A 15,756-nucleotide genomic window follows, 5' to 3' on the forward strand; every position below is an offset into this window, starting at 1 on the left:
TTCGCAGTCACAAGGAGTGGCAGATGAAGGACGGGATTCCGGTGAAATGACGATGTATGTTGTTACCCACGCCTAGGCTTCGAAAACAGGCCTTCACCTGGTGCCACGTGTCTCCCTGTGACGGCCATCTGGGTGTCGAAAAGACGGTAGCGAGCCTAGGACGGCAGTTCTGGTGGCCTGCCATGAGAACAGACGTCCGGAATTGGTGTTCATGATGTACCGTTTGCGCATCCATGAAATCAGACCACAGAAGATCGCAAGGACTCCTCCAACCCCTTCCTACACCGACCAAACCCTGGGAAAACATATCCTTAGACTTCATTGTCGGGCTACCAAAGGATCAAGGAAAGACGGCCATACTGGTGGTGGTGGACTATCTCACGAAGATGGGGCACTTCCTCGCTTACAAACAGGCACCTTCGGCAGGAGAGCTGGCGTCGTTGTTATTGAAGAATGTAGTGAGACTACATGGCCTACCCAACGTGATCGTGTCGGACAGGGGGTCTCAGTTCATGTCGCACTTCTGGAAAACTTGGTGTTCGGCGTTACACGTCAAGTCTGCCATGTCCACGAGTTATCACCCGCAGACGGACGGCCAGACGGAGTGCCTGAACCAGTCGCTCAAACAATATCTACGTTGTTTTGTAGAGCAAGGGAAGGATGAGTGGGTGGATCTACTTTGGATCGCGGAAATCGCGTACAACAATGCCACAGATTGTTCCACCAAGGCCTCCCCTTTTTATAGTAACTACGGCCATCATCCCCGGTTCTTGCTGTTTCTGCACCCGGTCAGGGAAGACAGATTGCCGACAACAGCCAAGAGGGTGGCCTGCATCAAGGAGGCCTTGATGAGTTCTCGAGTTGCCCTGGAGGGGGCTAAGGCCACGTATAAAGCCTTTTCTGATAGGAGGAGAAGGCCTGGACCGGTCTACAAACTGGAGATTACGTCTGGGTCTCTACTCGGCACATGAGATTCAATAAAAGTAGCGTGTTCCATCCCCGCTTCATGGGCCCATATAGGATCCTTCGATGCATCAGCCCGGTGAACGTGAAAGTGTGCCTGCCCCAGTCCCTGCGGATCCATCCCGTGTTCCACGTTTCTCTCTTGAAACCCGCGAACGCGGTGAGGCCTCGTACGCCGGTGTCGGGGACTGTGGATTCGGAGGTGGAGTACGAGGTGGCTGGTATCTTGCATTCCAAGTGGCGCAGGGGCAAACTATGGTATCTGGTGGCATGGAAGGGGTACGGACCTGAGGAGCAGTCAGGGGAACCTGCGGCGGGGGTTCACGCTCCTCGTCTGGTATCGTCGTTCCATCGTCGATATCCTTCCTATGCTGGTCCTGAAGGGGGGCGCTGATGGGAGGGGGATGTACTGTCAGGAATCCCCTCCCGCACATGGATTCCCTCCCACGATGCCACTTCTGTGAACCTGGTGCGCTTGGAGGAGAGCGGACTACAACTCCCAGAATGCCCTCCGGCAACAATGGCCTTATGCAACTCAAGAGTTCTGATTACATAACACCAAGGGTAACGCCTAGTTTTCATGTTCTACAACTCAAGAGTTCTGGTTGCATAACACCAAGGGGAACGCCTAGTTTTCATGTTATGCAACTCAAGAGTTCTGGGGGCATATTATCAAGACATGCGATAAAATTATCGGCGCTTTAGCGGCAGAAAACTGCCGCTAAAACGGCGATAATGGGCTTGATAATATGCTCTATGGAATTCCAATTGAAGCTCATGTTAGATGTGAAGAACATCTAACCTGTCTTGATAATATGCCCCCTGGTTACATAACACCAAGGGTAATGCCTAGTTTTCATGTTATGCACCTCAAGAGTCATGGTTATACAACGCCGAGAGTACTACTTATGGAGAAGATCACTGGGACTCGGCGTCGGATATTCTGATCTTTGCCGGAGTACCTGGTTGAGGTACACGGACCCGTTGGTGAGTTGAGCGGTGGAAGGAACATTCTAAGGAGCGGAGGAGAGGTGCTGGCGTGTGCTTCCTGCCCGTGTCCTGTCCCGTTCTGAGAGCCGTATTCAACGTCATTGGGCACAAGTCCCGTTGGTAGAGCCGAAGCTCCCAACGGCCTGACAATTTGGAGAAAACGAGGTTGGTGCGAGCCGAAGCTCCCAACCCTCTTTCCTTGGGTAAACCCACGCTTAGAGCTAAGACGCTATCCCGGAGGTGTTTCCACGTCTTAGCCATCGACACTCGTAGGAGAACTGGGATAGGTAGAGCGGCTGCTCCCATCCATTCTCTGCGCCACCTTGGGTATCATCACTTAAACCCGGATACAAGAGACGCACACTAGGAGGTGTTCCCAGCGTCCTTGTGTTGTGGCAGTACTCTGGGGGATACTGGTAGAGTGGCTGTTCCCAGGTGGTAGAGAGCCCGGCCGGGTGACTCCCACGTGCCCCCCGTAGATTCCACAACCTTGGAACTACCCTTCACAGCGGTCGAGTGGCATTGTCGGCCACTGCTTAGCACTGTGCCCTCAGTTGGAGCATACCGGGTCCGGTGTGCATGCGGAGGACGGTTAGACGAGCTGTGAATGGGTATCGTACTTTAACTGGTGATTCCAGTACCGGTATTCTTTGTTGTCTGTAGTTGTTTATCTGTTTATTAAATCATCCTTAAACCTCCATTTCTCTGGTCCGTCGTCCGTTTGTCCTAACCCCGAGAAAACCAGGACATTACACTGTGAGAGTATTCCAAAATAAATCAATGATGTTTCAGAAAGTTCCCACGCCCTGTGTGAAAATGCACTTATTCCCAGGTTTTGAGCAGTGACACTGTAATGCTAATAAAGTATAAGATCCAACTGAACACTGACTCTGTCAATGGTGATCCAAAGGGACTTTATGAAAGATCCCAGCTACAAACACCAGAACCAAAATAGGTTTAGGGGACACCCGGATTTGAACCAGGGACCTCTTGATCTGCAGTCAAATGCTCTACCACTGAGCTATATCCCCAACTGTTTTCAAAGATCAGAATGACAATATATCAGTACATCAAGAGTGAGAGGCTCATGCTCAGTTGGGCCGCAAAGTACGAGCTTGAAACTGTGGAAAAGGAGAAGTAAATCTTAAAATTATTAATTAAAGGAAACAAGGATCATTTAAAAAATTAAATGTAGATGTTTCAATGTTATTTTATTTGAACAGGCAGTGGTCCATAGGACCAATGCCTGTACATAAAATGCTTGTTTTTAAACATTCTCAAAGGGGTAGAGGTTTTTACGGGACGCCTTATCCTTTCGCGGATTGGTTACCACAATCACCGAAATGGTGGTGAAGTATGATTGTTTTGGGCCAAATGATGGACGAAAAACATTTCTACATACCACTGCAATTTGGTATTTGGAAGGTACACCCAAATGTCCCTTTCAAGTACCATCAATTTAATGTATCAGAAAAAGCCATTTTGCGTTCGAAAATAGCCTGAGTCTTCGAGCCAGCCTTTTTTCGTCTGCAACGAGGGTTCATACATTTTGCACGTAGGCAGAGGTTTTAAGGAGAAATTAAATAGTTTCTACGTTGCACAAGAATGAAGTGCTTTAAACAAACACATATTTTGTATGCACAGAGGAGAGGAGGAATATATGTAAGACTGAGGACACAGGTTAAATGAGAAATAGATTGACTGCAGCGCTGCCGAGTATACTATGCCATTTCTTTAGTGCGCTACAAGGAAGCACCAAACTGTATAACAAAGTTTTCAATTGTTTTCTTAGTCCATTCCCTTTGTTTGGTGCTGTGAAAGGAAGAGCCAGATTCCAAAATAAATCAATGCTGTTTCAGAAATATCCCATAGGGAATACCGAGCCCTGTATAAAAATGCATTTACTCTCAGGTTTTGAGCAGAGACATTGTAATGCTATTAAAGTGTAAAATCCAAGCGAACACTGACTCTGTCAATGATGATCCAAAGGGGTTTGATGAAAAGTCCCAGCTACAAACACAAGAACCAAAACAGGTTAAGGGGACACCTGGATTTGAACCAGGGACTTCTTGATCTGCAGTCAAATGCTCTACCACTGAGCTACATCCCCACCTGTTTGTGAGAGTCGGAATGAAAATATATCAGTACCTCATGAAAGAGTGTGAGCATCATGCTCAGTTGGGCCGGAAAGAACAAGCTTGAAACTGTGGAACAGGAGAAGTAGTTCTTAATATAATTTATTGAAGAAAAACAGGATCATTTAAAAAACAAAATCTATATGTTTAATTGTTATTTTATTTGAATAGGCAGTGGTCCATAGGACCAATATCTGTAATTAAAATGTTTGTTTTGAAACATTCTCAAAGGGGAAGAGGTTTTTACGGGACGCCTTATCCTTTCACGGATTGGTTACCACAATCACCGAGATGGTGGTGAAGTATGATTGTTTTGGGCAAAATGATGGACGAAAAACATTTCTACATACTGTCGTAATTGGCCCGTCCGTGTTAGCGATTAGCTGAACCTACACGTTGTCCTCCTTAACTTGGCTGCATATGATAAACGCCATTTTGAATACTGTGGCGGCCATCTTAGATCCTGAGCGGCCTCGTGGCCGACGTGCCCTTTAGTCCTTTGTCCATTCCACTGACCACTCACATCTGCCCAGCAACAGGATATTTTTAGTACTGGTCAAGCCACACATGCGCAGTTCTCACTGACCCGTATACCTTCAGGAATGTGCCGCTAACTGACCAGCGGGTTTGAAACCCTCCAATGAGCTGGCAGTATTCCAAAACATGACTATGTATGTCTCTAAAACTGCGTCTTAACTTGTGCCGCCTATCTTTTATTGCCCCAAAATTGTATATAAACGGGGTCACACCGGTGTTCGGTGTGATACCTTTTGCAATACCGAAGGGTGCTGTTTGAGTGTACCACCACCCCATGGGGTCTTAATAAATTTGTTCTTTGCCTTTTACAGCTTCCGTGCCAACAGTTCTTTTGTGTATGTGGGTAATCTCTGGAGCGTGTAGGCCTTGGGAACCCCGAAATACTTCAATACCACTGCAATTTGGTATTTGGAAGGTACACCCAAACGTCCCTTTCAAGTACCATCAATTTAATATATCAGAAAAGGCGATTTTGTTTTCGAAAATGACCTGAGTCTTCGAGCCAGCCTTTTTTCATCTGCAACGAGGGTTCATACATTTTGCACGTAGGCAGAGGTTTTAAGGAGAAATTAAATAGCTTCTACGTTGCACAAGAATGAAGTGCTTTAAACAAACACATATTTTGTATGCACAGAGGAGAGGAGGAATATATGTAAGACTGAGGACACAGGTTAAATGAGAAATAGATTGACTGCAGCGCTGCCGAAAATACTATGCCATTTATTTAGTGCGATACAAGGAAGCACCAAACTGTATAACAAAGTTTTCAATTGTTTTCATAGTCATTCTCTTTGTTTGAAGCTGTGAAAGGAAGAGCCGGATTCCAAAATAAATCAATGATGTTTCAGAAAGTTCCCACGCCCTGTGTAAAAATGCATTTATTCCCAGGTTTTGAGCAGTGACACTGTAATGCTAATAAAGTATAAGATCCAACTGAACACTGACTCTGTCAATGGTGATCCAAAGTGACTTTATGAAAGATCCCAGCTGCAAACACCAGAACCAAAATAGGTTGAGGGGACATACGGATTTGAACCAGGGACCTCTTGATCTGCAGTCAAATGCTCTACCACTGAGCTATATCCCCAACTGTTTTCAAAGATCAGAATGACAATATATCAGTACATCATGAAAGAGTGAGAGGCTCAAGCTCAGTTGGGCCACAAAGTACGAGCTTGAAACTGTGGAAAAGGAGAACTAGTTCTTAATATTATTTATTGAAGGAAAACAGGATCATTTAAAAAACAAAATGTATATGTTTAATTGTTATTTTATTTGAATAGGCAGTGGTCCATGGGACCAATATCTGTAATTAAAATGTTTGTTTTGAAACATTCTCAAAGGGGAAGAGGTTTTTATGGGACGCCTTATCCTTTCGCGGATTGGTTACCACAATCACCGAGATGGTGGTGAAGTATGATTGTTTTGGGCCAATTTACGGAGAAAAAACATTTCTGCATACCACTACAATTTGGTATTTGAAGGTACAACCAAACACCCCTTTCATGTACCTTCGATTTAATACATCAGAAAAAGCTATTTTGTGTTCGCAAATGGCCTGGTTTCTCAGACCAGCCTGCTTGCACCTGCAACTAGGGTTCGTACATCTTGTACGTGGGCAGCGTTTTTTAGTAGAAAGTAAATAGATTATGCATTGCACAAAAATGAAGTGCTTCAAACAAACACATACTTTGTATGCACAGAGAAGAGGTGGAATACATGTAAGACTGAGGACACAGGTTAAATGAGGAATAGATTGACTGCATTGCTGCCCCCTTTTCTATGCAATTTCTGTAGTGCGATCAAAGGAAGCACCAAACTGTAAAACAAAGTTGTCAATTGCTTTCATAGTCCATTCCCTTTGTTTGGTGCTGTGAAAGGAAGAGCCAGATTCCAAAATAAATCAATGCTTTTTCAGACATTTCCCATACGGAATACCGAGCCCTGTATAAAAATGCATTTACTCTCAGGTTTTGAGCAGTGACATTGTAATGCTGTTAAAGTGTAAGATCCAAGCGAACACTGACTCTGTCAATGATGATCCAAAGGGGTTTTATGAAAAGTCCCAGCTACAAACACAAGAACCAAAACAGGCTAAGGGGACACCTGGATTTGAACCAGGGACCTCTTGATCTGCAGTCAAATGCTCTACCACTGAGCTATATCCCCACCTGTTTGTAAGAGTCGCAATGAAATTATATCAGTACCTCATGAAAGAGTGTGAGCATCATGCTCAGTTGGGCCGGAAAGTACAAGCTTGAAACTGTGGAACAGGAGAAGTAGTTCTTATTATTATTTATTGAAGGAAAACGGGATCGTTTAAAAAAACATATTTATATGTTTCATTGTTATTTTATTTGAACAGGCAGTGGTCCATAGGACCAATGCCTGTACATAAAATGCTTGTTTTGAAACATTCTCAAAGGGGAAGAGGTTTTTACGGGACGCCTTATCCTTTCGCGGATTGGTTACCACAATCACCGAGATGGTGGTGAAGTATGATTATTTTGGGCCAAATGATGTACGAAAAACATTTCTATATACCACTGCAATTTGGTATTTGGAAGGTACACCCAAATGTCCCTTTCAAGTACCATCAATTTAATGTATCAGAAAAAGCCATTTTGCGTTCGAAAATAGCCTGAGTCTTCGAGACAGCCTTTTTTCGTCTGCAACGAGGGTTCATACATTTTGCACGTAGGCAGAGGTTTTAAGGAGAAATTAAATAGTTTCTACGTTGCACAAGAATGAAGTGCTTTAAACAAACACATACTTTGTATGCACAGAGGAGAGGAGGAATATATGTAAGACTGAGGACACAGGTTAAATGAGAAATAGATTGACTGCAGCGCTGCCGAGTATACTATGCCATTTCTTTAGTGCGCTACAAGGAAGCACCAAACTGTATAACAAAGTTTTCAATTGTTTTCATAGTCATTCTCTTTGTTTGAAGCTGTGAAAGGAAGAGCCGGATTCCAAAATAAATCAATGATGTTTCAGAAAGTTCCCACGCCCAGTGTAAAAATGCATTTATTCCCAGGTTTTGAGCAGTGACACTGTAATGCTAATAAAGTATAAGATCCAACTGAACACTGACTCTGTCAATGGTGATCCAAAGGGACTTTATGAAAGATCCCAGCTACAAACACCAGAACCAAAATAGGTTTAGGGGACACCCGGATTTAAACCAGGGACCTCTTGATCTGCAGTCAAATGCTCTGCCACTGAGCTATATCCCCAACTGTTTTCCAAAGATCAGAATGACAATATATCAGTACATCATGAAAGCGTGTGAGGCTCAAGCTCAGTTGGGCCACAAAGTACGAGCTTGAAACTGTGGAAAAGGAGAAGTAGTTCTTAATATTATTAATTAAAGGAAAGCAGGATCATTTAAAAAACAAAATGTATATGTTTAATTGTTATTTTATTTGAATAGGCAGTGGTCCATAGGACCAATATCTGTAATTAAAATGTTTGTTTTGAAACATTCTCAAAGGGGAAGAGGTTTTTACGAGACTACTTATCTTTGTGGATTGATTACCACAATCACTGATATGGTGGTGAAGTATGATTGTTTTGGGCCAAATTACGGTGAAAAAACATTTCTGCATACCACTACAATTTGGTATTTGAAGGTACAACCAAACACCCCTTTCATGTACCTTCGATTTAATACATCAGAAAAAGCTATTTTGTGTTCGCAAATGGCCTGGTTTCTCAGACCAGCCTGCTTGCACCTGCAACTAGGGTCCGTACATCTTGTACGTGGGCAGCGTTTTTTAGTAGAAAGTAAATAGTTTATGCATTGCACAAAAATGAAGTGCTTCAAACAAACACATACTTTGTATGCACAGAGAAGAGGTGGAATACATGTAAGACTGAGGACACAGGTTAAATGAGGAATAGATTGACTGCATTGCTGCCCACTTTTCTATGCAATTTCTGTAGTGCGATCGAAGGAAGCACCAAACTGTAAAACAAAGTTGTCAATTGCTTTCATAGTCCATTCCCTTTGTTTGGTGCTGTGAAAGGAAGAGCCAGATTCCAAAATAAATCAATGCTGTTTCAGAAATTTCCCATACGGAATACCGAGCCCTGTATAAAAATGCATTTACTCTCAGGTTTTGAGCAGTGACATTGTAATGCTATTAAAGTGTACGATCCAAGCGAACACTGACTCTGTCAATGATGATCCAAAGGGGTTTTATGAAAAGTCCCATCTACAAACACAAGAACCAAAAGAGGCCAAGGGGACACCTGGATTTGAACCAGGGACCTCTTGATCTGCAGTCAAATGCTCTACCACTGAGCTATATCCCCACCTGTTTGTGACAGTCGGAATGAAAATATATCAGTACCTCATGAAAGAGTGTGAGCATCATGCTCAGTTAGGCCGGAAAGTACAAGCTTGAAACTGTGGAACAGGAGAAGTAGTTCTTAATATTATTTATTGAAGGAAAACGGGATCGTTTAAAAAAACATATTTATATGGTTCATTGTTATTTTATTTGAACAGGCAGTGGTCCATAGGACCAATGCCTGTACATAAAATGCTTGTTTTGAAACATTCTCAAAGGGGAAGAGGTTTTTACGGGACGCCTTATCCTTTCGCGGATTGGTTACCACAATCACCGAGATGGTGGTGAAGTATGATTGTTTTGGGCCAAACGATGGACGAAAAACATTTCTACATACCCCTGCAATTTGGTATTTGGAAAGTACACCCAAACGTCCCTTTCAGGTACCATCAATTTAATATATCAGAAAAGGCCATTTTGTGTTCGAAAATGGCCTGAGTCTTCGAGCCAGCCTTTTTTCATCTGCAACGAGGGTTCATACATTTTTGCACGTAGGCAGAGGTTTTAAGGAAAAAATTAAATAGTTTCTACGTTGCACAAGAATGAAGTGCTTTAAACAAACACATATTTTGTATGCACAGAGGAGAGGAGGAATATATGTAAGACTGAGGACACAGGTTAAATGAGAAATAGATTGACTGCAGCGCTGCCGAGTATACTATGCCATTTCTTTAGTGCGCTACAAGAAAGCACCAAACTGTATAACAAAGTTTTCAATTGTTTTCATAGTCATTCTCTTTGCTTGAAGCTGTGAAAGGAAGAGCCGGATTCCAAAATAAATCAATGATGTTTCAGAAAGTTCCCACGCCCTGTGTAAAAATGCATTTATTCCCAGGTTTTGAGCAGTGACACTGTAATGCTAATAAAGTATAAGATCCAACTGAACACTGACTCTGTCAATGGTGATCCAAAGGGACTTTATGAAAGATCCCAGCTACAAACACCAGAACCAAAACAGGCAAAGGGGACAACTGGATTTGAACCAGGGACCTCTTGATCTGCAGTCAAATGCTCTACCACTGAGCTATATCCCCACCTGTTTGTGAGAGTCGGAATAAAAATATATCAGTACCTCATGAAAGAGTGTGAGCATCATGCTCAGTTGGGCCGGAAAGTACAAGCTTGAAACTGTGGAACAGGAGAAGTAGTTCTTAATATTATTTATTGAAGGAAAACGGGATTGTTTAAAAAAAATATATATTTATATGTTTCATTGTTATTTTATTTGAACAGGCAGTGGTCCATAGGACCAACTGTTTTTAAAGATCAGAATGACAATATATCAGTACATCATGAAAGAGTGTGAGCATCATGCTCAGTTGGGCCGGAAAGTACAAGCTTGAAACTGTGGAACAGGAGAAGTAGTTCTTAATATTATTAATTAAAGGAAAACAGGATCATTTAAAAAACAAAATGTATATGTTTAATTGTTATTTTATTTGAATAGGCAGTGGTCCATAGGACCAATATCTGTAATTGAAATGTTTGTTTTGAAACATTCTCAAAGGGGAAGAGGTTTTTACGAGACTACCTATCTTTGTGGATTGATTACCACAATCACTGATATGGTGGTGAAGTATGATTGTTTTGGGCCAAATTACGGTGAAAAAACATTTCTGCATACCACTACAATTTGGTATTTGAAGGTACAACCAAACACCCCTTTCATGTACCTTCGATTTAATACATCAGAAAAAGCTGTTTTGTGTTCGCAAATGGCCTGGTTTCTCAGACCAGCCTGCTTGCACCTGAGACTAGAGTTCGTACATCTTGCACGTGGGCAGCGTTTTTTAGTAGAAAGTAAATAGATTATGCATTGCACAAAAATGAAGTGCTTCAAACAAACACATACTTTGTATGCACAGAGAAGAGGCGGAATACATGTAAGACTGAGGACACAGGTTAAATGAGGAATAGATTGACTGCATTGCTGAGCACTTTTCTATGCAATTTCTGTAGTGCGATCAAAGGAAGCACCAAACTGTAAAACAAAGTTTTCAATTGCTTTCATAGTCCATTCCCTTTGTTTGGTGCTGTGAAAGGAAGAGCCAGATTCCAAAATAAATCAATGCTTTCAGAAATTTCCCATACGGAATACCGAGCCCTGTATAAAAATGCATTTACTCTCAGGTTTTGAGCAGTGACATTGTAATGCTATTAAAGTGTAAGATCCAAGCGAACACTGACTCTGTCAATGATGATCCAAAGGGGTTTTATGAAAAGTCCCAGCTACAAACACAAGAACCAAAACAGGCTAATGGGACACCTGGATTTAAACCAGGGACCTCTTGATCTGCAGTCAAATGCTCTACCACTGAGCTATATCCCCACCTGTTTGTAAGAGTCGCAATGAAATTATATCAGTACCTCATGAAAGAGTGTGAGCATCATGCTCAGTTGGGCCGGAAAGTACAAGCTTGAAACTGTGGAACAGGAGAAGTAGTTCTTATTATTATTTATTGAAGGAAAACGGGATCGTTTAAAAAAACATATTTATATGTTTCATTGTTATTTTATTTGAACAGGCAGTGGTCCATAGGACCAATGCCTGTACATAAAATGCTTGTTTTGAAACATTCTCAAAGGGGAAGAGGTTTTTACGGGACGCCTTATCCTTTCGCGGATTGGTTACCACAATCACCGAGATGGTGGTGAAGTATGATTATTTTGGGCCAAATGATGTACGAAAAACATTTCTATATACCACTGCAATTTGGTATTTGGAAGGTACACCCAAATGTCCCTTTCAAGTACCATCAATTTAATGTATCAGAAAAAGCCATTTTGCGTTCGAAAATAGCCTGAGTCTTCGAGACAGCCTTTTTTCGTCTGCAACGAGGGTTCATACATTTTGCACGTAGGCAGAGGTTTTAAGGAGAAATTAAATAGTTTCTACGTTGCACAAGAATGAAGTGCTTTAAACAAACACATACTTTGTATGCACAGAGGAGAGGAGGAATATATGTAAGACTGAGGACACAGGTTAAATTAGAAATAGATTGACTGCAGCGCTGCCGAGTATACTATGCCATTTCTTTAGTGCGCTACAAGGAAGCACCAAACTGTATAACAAAGTTTTCAATTGTTTTCATAGTCATTCTCTTTGTTTGAAGCTGTGAAAGGAAGAGCCGGATTCCAAAATAAATCAATGATGTTTCAGAAAGTTCCCACGCCCAGTGTAAAAATGCATTTATTCCCAGGTTTTGAGCAGTGACACTGTAATGCTAATAAAGTATAAGATCCAACTGAACACTGACTCTGTCAATGGTGATCCAAAGGGACTTTATGAAAGATCCCAGCTACAAACACCAGAACCAAAATAGGTTTAGGGGACACCCGGATTTAAACCAGGGACCTCTTGATCTGCAGTCAAATGCTCTGCCACTGAGCTATATCCCCAACTGTTTTCCAAAGATCAGAATGACAATATATCAGTACATCATGAAAGCGTGTGAGGCTCAAGCTCAGTTGGGCCACAAAGTACGAGCTTGAAACTGTGGAAAAGGAGAAGTAGTTCTTAATATTATTAATTAAAGGAAAGCAGGATCATTTAAAAAACAAAATGTATATGTTTAATTGTTATTTTATTTGAATAGGCAGTGGTCCATAGGACCAATATCTGTAATTAAAATGTTTGTTTTGAAACATTCTCAAAGGGGAAGAGGTTTTTACGAGACTACTTATCTTTGTGGATTGATTACCACAATCACTGATATGGTGGTGAAGTATGATTGTTTTGGGCCAAATTACGGTGAAAAAACATTTCTGCATACCACTACAATTTGGTATTTGAAGGTACAACCAAACACCCCTTTCATGTACCTTCGATTTAATACATCAGAAAAAGCTATTTTGTGTTCGCAAATGGCCTGGTTTCTCAGACCAGCCTGCTTGCACCTGCAACTAGGGTCCGTACATCTTGTACGTGGGCAGCGTTTTTTAGTAGAAAGTAAATAGTTTATGCATTGCACAAAAATGAAGTGCTTCAAACAAACACATACTTTGTATGCACAGAGAAGAGGTGGAATACATGTAAGACTGAGGACACAGGTTAAATGAGGAATAGATTGACTGCATTGCTGCCCACTTTTCTATGCAATTTCTGTAGTGCGATCGAAGGAAGCACCAAACTGTAAAACAAAGTTGTCAATTGCTTTCATAGTCCATTCCCTTTGTTTGGTGCTGTGAAAGGAAGAGCCAGATTCCAAAATAAATCAATGCTGTTTCAGAAATTTCCCATACGGAATACCGAGCCCTGTATAAAAATGCATTTACTCTCAGGTTTTGAGCAGTGACATTGTAATGCTATTAAAGTGTACGATCCAAGCGAACACTGACTCTGTCAATGATGATCCAAAGGGGTTTTATGAAAAGTCCCATCTACAAACACAAGAACCAAAAGAGGCCAAGGGGACATCTGGATTTGAACCAGGGACCTCTTGATCTGCAGTCAAATGCTCTACCACTGAGCTATATCCCCACCTGTTTGTGACAGTCGGAATGAAAATATATCAGTACCTCATGAAAGAGTGTGAGCATCATGCTCAGTTAGGCCGGAAAGTACAAGCTTGAAACTGTGGAACAGGAGAAGTAGTTCTTAATATTATTTATTGAAGGAAAACGGGATCGTTTAAAAAAACATATTTATATGGTTCATTGTTATTTTATTTGAACAGGCAGTGGTCCATAGGACCAATGCCTGTACATAAAATGCTTGTTTTGAAACATTCTCAAAGGGGAAGAGGTTTTTACGGGACGCCTTATCCTTTCGCGGATTGGTTACCACAATCACCGAGATGGTGGTGAAGTATGATTGTTTTGGGCCAAACGATGGACGAAAAACATTTCTACATACCCCTGCAATTTGGTATTTGGAAAGTACACCCAAACGTCCCTTTCAGGTACCATCAATTTAATATATCAGAAAAGGCCATTTTGTGTTCGAAAATGGCCTGAGTCTTCGAGCCAGCCTTTTTTCATCTGCAACGAGGGTTCATACATTTTTGCACGTAGGCAGAGGTTTTAAGGAGAAATTAAATAGTTTCTACGTTGCACAAGAATGAAGTGCTTTAAACAAACACATATTTTGTATGCACAGAGGAGAGGAGGAATATATGTAAGACTGAGGACACAGGTTAAATGAGAAATAGATTGACTGCAGCGCTGCCGAGTATACTATGCCATTTCTTTAGTGCGCTACAAGAAAGCACCAAACTGTATAACAAAGTTTTCAATTGTTTTCATAGTCATTCTCTTTGCTTGAAGCTGTGAAAGGAAGAGCCGGATTCCAAAATAAATCAATGATGTTTCAGAAAGTTCCCACGCCCTGTGTAAAAATGCATTTATTCCCAGGTTTTGAGCAGTGACACTGTAATGCTAATAAAGTATAAGATCCAACTGAACACTGACTCTGTCAATGGTGATCCAAAGGGACTTTATGAAAGATCCCAGCTACAAACACCAGAACCAAAACAGGCAAAGGGGACAACTGGATTTGAACCAGGGACCTCTTGATCTGCAGTCAAATACTCTACCACTGAGCTATATCCCCACCTGTTTGTGAGAGTCGGAATGAAAATATATCAGTACCTCATGAAAGAGTGTGAGCATCATGCTCAGTTGGGCCGGAAAGTACAAGCTTGAAACTGTGGAACAGGAGAAGTAGTTCTTAATATTATTTATTGAAGGAAAACGGGATCGTTTAAAAAAAAAATATATTTATATGTTTCATTGTTATTTTATTTGAACAGGCAGTGGTCCATAGGACCAACTGTTTTTAAAGATCAGAATGACAATATATCAGTACATCATGAAAGAGTGTGAGCATCATGCTCAGTTGGGCCGGAAAGTACAAGCTTGAAACTGTGGAACAGGAGAAGTAATTCTTAATATTATTAATTAAAGGAAAACAGGATCATTTAAAAAACAAAATGTATATGTTTAATTGTTATTTTATTTGAATAGGCAGTGGTCCATAGGACCAATATCTGTAATTGAAATGTTTGTTTTGAAACATTCTCAAAGGGGAAGAGGTTTTTACGAGACTACCTATCTTTGTGGATTGATTACCACAATCACTGATATGGTGGTGAAGTATGATTGTTTTGGGCCAAATTACGGTGAAAAAACATTTCTGCATACCACTACAATTTGGTATTTGAAGGTACAACCAAACACCCCTTTCATGTACCTTCGATTTAATACATCAGAAAAAGCTGTTTTGTTTTCGCAAATGGCCTGGTTTCTCAGACCAGCCTGCTTGCACCTGAGACTAGAGTTCGTACATCTTGCACGTGGGCAGCGTTTTTTAGTAGAAAGTAAATAGATTATGCATTGCACAAAAATGAAGTGCTTCAAACAAACACATACTTTGTATGCACAGAGAAGAGGCGGAATACATGTAAGACTGAGGACACAGGTTAAATGAGGAATAGATTGACTGCATTGCTGAGCACTTTTCTATGCAATTTCTGTAGTGCGATCAAAGGAAGCACCAAACTGTAAAACAAAGTTTTCAATTGCTTTCATAGTCCATTCCCTTTGTTTGGTGCTGTGAAAGGAAGAGCCAGATTCCAAAATAAATCAATGCTTTCAGAAATTTCCCATACGGAATACCGAGCCCTGTATAAAAATGCATTTACTCTCAGGTTTTGAGCAGTGACATTGTAATGCTATTAAAGTGTAAGATCCAAGCGAACACTGACTCTGTCAATGATGATCCAAAGGGGTTTTATGAAAAGTCCCAGCTACAAACACAAGAACCAAAACAGGCT

The 15,756-nt window shown here is 41.4% G+C and overlaps 6 non-coding genes across 6 annotated transcripts; all 6 read right to left on the reverse strand.

The window, feature by feature from the left end:
* Positions 1-2,912: 2,912 nt before the first annotated feature.
* On the reverse strand, positions 2,913-2,984 carry TRNAC-GCA (transfer RNA cysteine (anticodon GCA)). Its single transcript has one exon. It is a non-coding gene; the product is annotated as a tRNA-Cys (tRNA).
* Positions 2,985-3,991: 1,007 nt separating this feature from the next.
* On the reverse strand, positions 3,992-4,063 carry TRNAC-GCA (transfer RNA cysteine (anticodon GCA)). Its single transcript has one exon. It is a non-coding gene; the product is annotated as a tRNA-Cys (tRNA).
* A 2,659-nt stretch (positions 4,064-6,722) lies between these two features.
* On the reverse strand, positions 6,723-6,794 carry TRNAC-GCA (transfer RNA cysteine (anticodon GCA)). The gene has a single exon. It is a non-coding gene; the product is annotated as a tRNA-Cys (tRNA).
* Positions 6,795-8,873: 2,079 nt separating this feature from the next.
* On the reverse strand, positions 8,874-8,945 carry TRNAC-GCA (transfer RNA cysteine (anticodon GCA)). Its single transcript has one exon. It is a non-coding gene; the product is annotated as a tRNA-Cys (tRNA).
* A 1,000-nt stretch (positions 8,946-9,945) lies between these two features.
* Positions 9,946-10,017, reverse strand: TRNAC-GCA (transfer RNA cysteine (anticodon GCA)). The gene has a single exon. It is a non-coding gene; the product is annotated as a tRNA-Cys (tRNA).
* Positions 10,018-13,391: 3,374 nt separating this feature from the next.
* On the reverse strand, positions 13,392-13,463 carry TRNAC-GCA (transfer RNA cysteine (anticodon GCA)). Its single transcript has one exon. It is a non-coding gene; the product is annotated as a tRNA-Cys (tRNA).
* Between the last annotated feature and the right edge of the window lie 2,293 nt (positions 13,464-15,756).

This window comes from Triturus cristatus, chromosome 4_1, assembly GCF_964204655.1.
Source record: "Triturus cristatus chromosome 4_1, aTriCri1.1, whole genome shotgun sequence".
NCBI lineage: Eukaryota > Metazoa > Chordata > Amphibia > Caudata > Salamandridae > Triturus > Triturus cristatus.